The sequence below is a fragment of the Pezoporus flaviventris genome, unplaced genomic scaffold (genome assembly GCF_033815535.1).
Source record: "Pezoporus flaviventris isolate CSIRO_AGI_PZ_B2104156 unplaced genomic scaffold, CSIRO_AGI_Pfla_v1 ptg000013l, whole genome shotgun sequence".
In the NCBI taxonomy this organism is placed as follows: domain Eukaryota; kingdom Metazoa; phylum Chordata; class Aves; order Psittaciformes; family Psittacidae; genus Pezoporus; species Pezoporus flaviventris.
The window spans coordinates 6,185,055-6,192,554 of NW_026892561.1; positions in this window are offsets into that span (position 1 = coordinate 6,185,055).

The window sequence follows — 7,500 nt, forward strand, 5'->3', positions numbered from 1 at the left end:
ATTTACACAGAGTTGCAGCACTGATGGATCTCAGTGCTATGTTGAGACCTGAAATTACATCTCAGAAAGTGGCTTGGCATAGGCAGATGTTGCTGGTCTGCATCCTCCCCTTGCAGACTTTTCACCAGCTTCCCAACTTGAAGGTATTTTTCCAGTGATACATGGTGGTGAGCTTTACTCAGTACTTTCTGCAAAGGTGTGTGGTTCTTGGATCCTGGGATCCATGTTCCAGCCTCTTCATATAACTCAGAAGTGGAAGCACGACTGTGGTGTGGTGCAGAGGCAGAAGATGACAACAGCTCTATCAGGAACCTTCTGCCATGCCAAGAAGTGAGGCATCGTTGGACTCAATGCACACGACCCTCTGGGAGCTGGTGAGGTTGGGAGTTATGAAGAAGCTGTCTTGACAGTGGGGTCTAAGGGATGAACTGACCGCAGCCGACAGCTACTTCAGGGTGAGGTATAAAGATGACAGAGTCAACCTCTTCTCAGCTGTGGAAGACAGTGACTAACAGTCACAATCTGTGGCTTGGAATATTCAAATCAGGCAATAGAAAAGAATAATCCAAGAGTGTGGTGAAGCCAGGGGACACATACCTAGAGAGGAAGCGTTAACCATCCTCAGATAAACAAGACTTGGTATGAATAATACCTTTGCATAGCAGCCTGCTTTTATTTTGTCCACCACATTGTCCTGCAGCAATGAGTTCCACCAGGTAACTGCATTACAGTAGGGGGTGAACTTTGATTATTTTTTAAACCCATGCCTGAGGATTTCAGCCCTCCTGCTTCGAGAATGTTTCCTGTTTACCTCCTCCACACCACGAAGCTTCTATATGTATGATTCTATGATGATTCTATAGATTCCTGCAGAACAGAAAGCTGTTATTTCTGAAAGATCATCCCACAGGCTCATCTCAAGCAGCAATTAAAAACTGAATTTCAAAGGTCTTTTTTCTTTTTTTCTCTTTTTAATCTGGTTTACCCAAGGAAACAAAGCTCATGATTGTGCTGTGAAAACTGCATCTTTAATAACTCTGGAAGCAGTACTGGAAGGGGAGACATGGAGATCATTCACTGCCAGAAAGGTCTTTCTGTCTTTCTCCAAGACACGGAGCTATTCCCCTGGTCCTCATCCGAGTGCCTCCCAGCCTGGAGAGTTTAATGCCTGAGCACAGCAGAGAAGTTTATGAAGCAAAAAGTGCTGAGATAAGTATCTAAGTCAAACATCTCCTCCCTTCAGGATGCTGAAGTGTGCCTATGAGGTTCCAACATCCCCAGAGCTTCCACAAACATCCCTGAGCAATTTGAAAGCAGGCAGGAACCTGGGATGCATTAAATATGCAAGTAGCTCTTGTTAGCGCCAGCTCCCTAAATGACTCATCTGCTCAGCTGGCTGTGAGGTGCCTGGGGCTCATTTTTCTCTTTGCAAAATCCCTGTTTTCTCCTGATGTAGGGCAGATGTGCTACTGCAGGATTTTACTTCCCTTCTCTGGAGCCACCGTGTCCTTTGGGACTAAACAAAAGGTTGTGGCACCCATCACAGGTCAGAGGGAGGCTGGCACAGGAGCGATGCTGTGCTATGCACTGTCTGCAGATGTTGGAGAATTTGGGAATAGCCTTGGGTTAAAAAAAGGCTTTGTGGAGCATAATGGCTCCTATCCCAGTGCCACAGGGATGGGGGAGGGCTTGGGTTCAGCCAAGGACGTCAGAGAACTCATAAGAGTCAAAGAAAACCATGAAGCAAGAGTGTGGCATTCAGCTCCCTGCTGAAAAAAGACCCTGAGTCAGAGCTGAAATGCCAGCGGCGAGTGTGGGACTCTTGTGTGTCTGCATCAATGTAGAACACAGCAAAAGCAAATGAGGTCTCACACGAGAGTCTCTTTCCGGAGAGGTGGCTGTGGGAGAAACAACAGCATGATCTGCCTGCAAATTTCTTTACAGCCTGTCCTGGGTTCAGCAGTAGCAGTCACTGCACCAGTTAACACAAAGGAAAAACATGACTGCTACTGCTGAACCCAGGACACAGCCTCAGTGAAACACCATCCACTCAACTCCAATGAGGTACCTTACTTTGATGTTTTGGGATACTGGGTGATGGCATCTGCTCCTGAAATCCTTTGGGCAGGACTCACCACCTGTTGTAGTCACTTAGTGCTGGCCACACTTTGACTAACCCAGGGTCTCTGCTCTCTTCCAGTGTCTGAGCTCACCCAACCTTCCCTCCTTCCAAGCTGGCTCACTGCTGGGGCCAGGTTCCTCAGCAGCAAGGAGGATAACTGGGAAAGCAGTGTTCAGATGACACCCACTGCATCATGAGTTCAGCAGCTCCACGACTGCTGCTTCTTAAAAATATCTGGCACTTTTTCTCCCAAATCATGTGTTTTGGTGGAAATCTTGAAGGAAATCTGGGACTTTGCAGGAACCCTGGATTGTAGGGTTCCTCTTGCAGAACAGCTGGGTCCAGGTGCTGTCTGCTGGGGCACAGGGTTGCTCTGTACTCAGCAAGTGGTGGTATGCATTTAACACCCTCCTGCTGGGAAGAGTAATCATGAGTATAAAGAGGATCCATATTTTCAGGATCGTTTTATGACTTCAGCCTCTGTTAGAAGCATAAACTTCACCACCATCTGAGTAAATCCTCCAGCAGCTATTTTATTAACTTTAATGAAGGTGTACTACTTAGGAGTTGCCATACTGGAACAGACGTCTCTTTTGTCATTTAATATTTCATATCCACTGGGTGAGTTACCAGTTGCTCTGGGCTATGCCCTAATGATGGACTAAGGTAAGCATTTTGCCATCCGTTCATGTGGCTGTCAGGTGAGCATAGGTAAGAGCTGACAGTCTCAGGACAACTTGCTGTAGGCATCCTGGGCTGGAGGCCATGACCAGCCCTGCACTCATGATCTACCTCCTTTGGGTCTTACTCATCTTGCAGTTTTCCAGTAGTGCAAGCATTCTCCACACTTAGGTGCACTGTGGGGGAGTAAGAGCTGAGATGTACACAAGGTGGATGTGCTGGTTTTGGGAGCTGCATATAGGTGGAGGTAATGCTATAGAAGGCTTTGATTTCTGATGTGATGGTTCTGATTTCCGACGTGGTGGCAAAATGTTCTGCTGTTTTGGTGACTGCTCATTTCTGAGGACTTGGAATTTTTTAGTCCTTGGATTGCTTCTGTAACCCATAACTGGCCTTGTTAGGAACTAGGCTGATGTCTTCTCTGTGCTGGAAACACTGGACAGTCTAAGTCCTTCCTGCTTGACTTTGCAATCTGCTCGATATTACTGCTCTCTGGTGCAAAAATAAATACCTAAGCATAACAGGGCTGCAGCAAAATGAAAATGTCACCACTCAGGAGGAAATCATCTTCCCACTTCTGTTCCTAGCTGTTACAGCAATTTCCTCCCAAGACACCCTTTTGTGCTATGACTTCTAAATCCATTAAAACTCACAGACATTCTTATATTACACTGTCTTGTAAGCAGCCCGTAGAAATAGGAGGATTAAAAAAAAGGCCCTTCTGCACAAGCTTGTAACAGAAAACTCCAAGAGCCTCCCTCTTTGGTGCTACACGCTTGCATAGCAGCACCTCTCATGTCTGTGGAAATCAGTTGGGTGGGATAAGGGTATCAACCCTTGCTTTCCAAATGGATTTTCTGAGAGTTCTGCATACCCCTGGCCCCAAGGCTTTTGTTTAATCCATGTGCAAGTACTTTCTAAATCTCTAGACTGTGCACATAGATGTAGCACGGACAGTGTCATAGGGTAAAACTGCAGCATCCAGAACTTTGGCCAGCAAGGCTGTTACTCATCTGGGTAATATCCCGAGGAACCCAAGGGCATGAGACAGCTTAGTCCTGTTCATTTTAATAAGAATATATCATCAAAACACCACGTGTAACATCATGTTAACATCACCAGATCTCAACCTTCTTGTTAATTTTGCATTGACAATGCAGGTATAGGCTCCACCTAACAATCAGTACCAAGTTGTAATACTTAAGTTAGACTACCTGGACACAGCCCATGTGTCTCCACTGCCTAATTGCAATGCCCGGGGCCTAGCATTTGGGATAGCACAGAGTCTGCATTTCCACTTGCTCTCCTAAGAAGGACACCATAGGAAATGGACTAGAAGGATTTGTAATCTGAGGGTGCTGAGGCGCTGGCACAGGTTGCCCAGAGAAGCTGTGGCTGCCCTATCCCTGGCAGTGTTCAAGGCCAGGTTGGACAGGGTTTGGCGCAACCTTGTCTAGTGGAAGGTGTCCCTGCCCATGGCAGGGGGATTGGAAGTGTACGAGCTTTAAAGTCCCTTCCAACCCAAATACAATGATTCTATGATGTAATGGTTCTGCCAAGTCCAGCTGAAAAACAAGGCACTGTCAAGGATGGAAAGCAATCTGGACTATCAGAAATCACTGCTGCTACTGAACAGCTGTTAGAGATAAATGGGATAGTTCAGGGGGACGCAGTAACAGCCTCTAATGATCAGCTTGTACAGTGGGCAGAAGCATTTTTCTGCTTGGTTCCAGCAGGTTTGGTTTTTTGATCTTCAGCACACTGCACAACTTCCAAGTCCCACATTACCTGGGCTTTCCATTATATAGTCAGTTCAGGATCTCTGTCCCAGTGGGGTGGAACTCTGTGAAGGTGTGAGTACTCCTCATGGGTCTGGCTACAGGAAAAGCAGGTTTCAGCCTGACATTCACATCCATACAGACACTTTTAATGTCCATTTTGAGTTTTCCTTGTCCCCTGCTGTAAACAGCTTTGCCAGATGGAACACTGAAACAGGGTCTCTAGGGGTAGAGAGAGACAACCCTACCCACATGAATCATAAGGCTTCCTGTAAGAATCGGTATTTTCTCTTTCTTTTCCTTTTTTTTCTTGGTTTTTTTTTGGGAAGAAGTGGGGGTAGAGAAGGGACATTCACAACAAAAGAATGACCCAGAAGTGTGGTCTTGGCAAATGTGATCGCATAAACCTGCCTCTGGGTTTAATGACCTAAATAAGAAGTATAATTTTCGGAGAAACTGAGCCTGAAACAAATTCCTTGAACAGCAGAGGGAACAGTACATGCTTTATGTCCTGAAAATCAGCCTAGACTAGATTGCAGGTGCTTAAATATAGATTTAGGTGCCTGGCTGTGGGCAGATGAGAAATAATTCTAGTCATGTCTTGCGATCATTTTAGTAGTAAAAAATAGGCAAAAATACTGTGATCCAATTGTAACACTGCTAAATCAAAACTAGCTTTGGTAATTACTCCTTATTTGCCTAACAGCCAGCATAGATGGCTCCTTATCTTCTCTGCTGTGTGCTGCATGGATGAAATGCAGACATGTACCTAAAAAGCTATTAAAAACTGAAAGGAAAAGTCATATGGAAGAACTGCGCATTTTACTGTGTTTAATAACCCTATTATAGTGTTTGAGGAGGTGCTTTCTTCTTCATTTTTCATGGGACTTAGCCCTGAAATATTAGCATAACCATTTCCCAGAAATACCACACATATTCTATGGAAAAACAACAAAATGAAAATCAAAATGGTATTTTTCTTTTCACTCCTGCTTTATAACAGGCTAGACTGAAACTTAAGATTTGCCCTCTAGTTAAATGTTGTCCAGCTGGATTATCTTGCAAGTAACAAAAGGACAGAAAAACAAGGATCCAGATATACAGAATTTGCTTTAAGAATGGATGCCTGCTTTTCACAGGCAGAGGATACTGAGTGGTGTAAAAGCCCTTTAACCCATTGGAGAAAGGTGTAATAAGAAGCAAAGGACAGGAATGAAAAACCGTGATGAATTCAACTTGAAAACATGCTGCAGAACTTTGAGATAATCTTCCCTGAACTGATCCAGTCCTAGACGTTGAGAGTCCAAATGTGCTTGCACGGATTTGAGCTACTCTTGCAAACTACCCTTTACTTCTGTTCAAGTGGAGGTCTACATGGGAAGATGTTCAGAAGTAAGTTCTGAACCCTTCAAGGATAAAAGGTTTTGATGTACTGTGGAAATAGGCAGGCAGCTAAGGGAAAGCAAAGACTACTAATGCTTTCCTTAAGGGGAGAGGGAAACGGGAGAATCCTCAACTTGGATGGGCCACCATTCATGTAGGAAAGAGCTGCTGGGAGTAGAGAAATCTTCAGAGCACTGCACCACCATGCACACGAGTCCATCCCCAGGAAACCAGGCTTCAATGCTTCTGCTGTTTATAGGAGATGCTCTCCCATGCCAGCTTGGTGGAAAGAACAAAACATGCTTTCATCCTGGGAGAGAAGACCACAAAGACATCATTGATTCACTAGCCCCATCCTATCCTGAGACCTGCAGACTTCAGCTATCTCAGGCACTGCTCTGCTTCTGAGCTGTTTCCTTTGATCCCTGATGAGGAACTGGCAGCTCTCTCAAACTGTGGTTCATCTTCCTGGCCCCTCGGCAGAGAAGGCAACAAGAGCAGGTAGCACTGTGTCTTAACTTGCTTTAGGTTTGCTAAGCTTGCTGCTTTGAGAGTTGTGGGTACCAACCTGCATGTCCAGACTGAAACCATATGGTGCTAGGATGCTTACGGGTTAAAGCTGAATTTGGTGTTTCTCTTGAGCCATTTTAACAATAGCCAGCACTAGCGGAATTGAACAGCTTTGGGTGAAAAATAAAACAAGTTATTGACATATATGTGGCAGCAGCAGAGTTGAAACTTTCGGGCCAGTGTAACTAAAATAGGTTGCTCTTCCTTCATGGCAACCTGGAGATGGTTTCTGGTGCTTCACAGTGGGAAGGGCTGTATCTCTTTGCCATTCACAGTCCTACAGTCTCTTTGTCATGAGGCAGTTACCATCTCCCAGCTGAAATGTGGTAATGCTGTGTGCCAATTCCCAGATCTTAAAAAATGCAAAATAAAATGAGTTAGAACATCTATATTGTGACTGTTAAAGTCCTGCTAACTTGACAACTTGCAATTTGATTTTCTCAGGCATATTCAGGTTCTCCTTCAAAGTTTATCATCGTCTGTCTGGTATCTGTGGGCACACAGTTCAGCAAAGCTTGCGGTCTCGAGGCATGAACATCTCTCACTCCCCAACAAAGTATCTCCATTGACATTTGAAATCCTTATGGAGAAGATACTATATCACAAATGAGGTAGGGAGTGTATCTCACAGGAGTTCTTACTGGACTTAATTTCAATCAAATCTTTTCTTTTTCATTTTTTAATATGAATTCTAAACTTACCAAGTTTACATCTTTTCATTCAGTCTATTACAGTGAGTGGAGAACTGAAATGTCATCCAAACTGAGAATAACTTTATAAAATGTCAATCTGAGTTGATACGGATAAACCCCTATTTCTTGCTGGGGATGCTTCTCTGCAGATGAATCCACGTCCCTGCTCAGCCTTACCGTGGGAAATAGCACTGGTAACAGTCTATTCCTGAGCCTTTTTAACACCTGAGACGTAGATCAGAACTTGTCTTTGTAAAACTGAAAGAAGAGACTC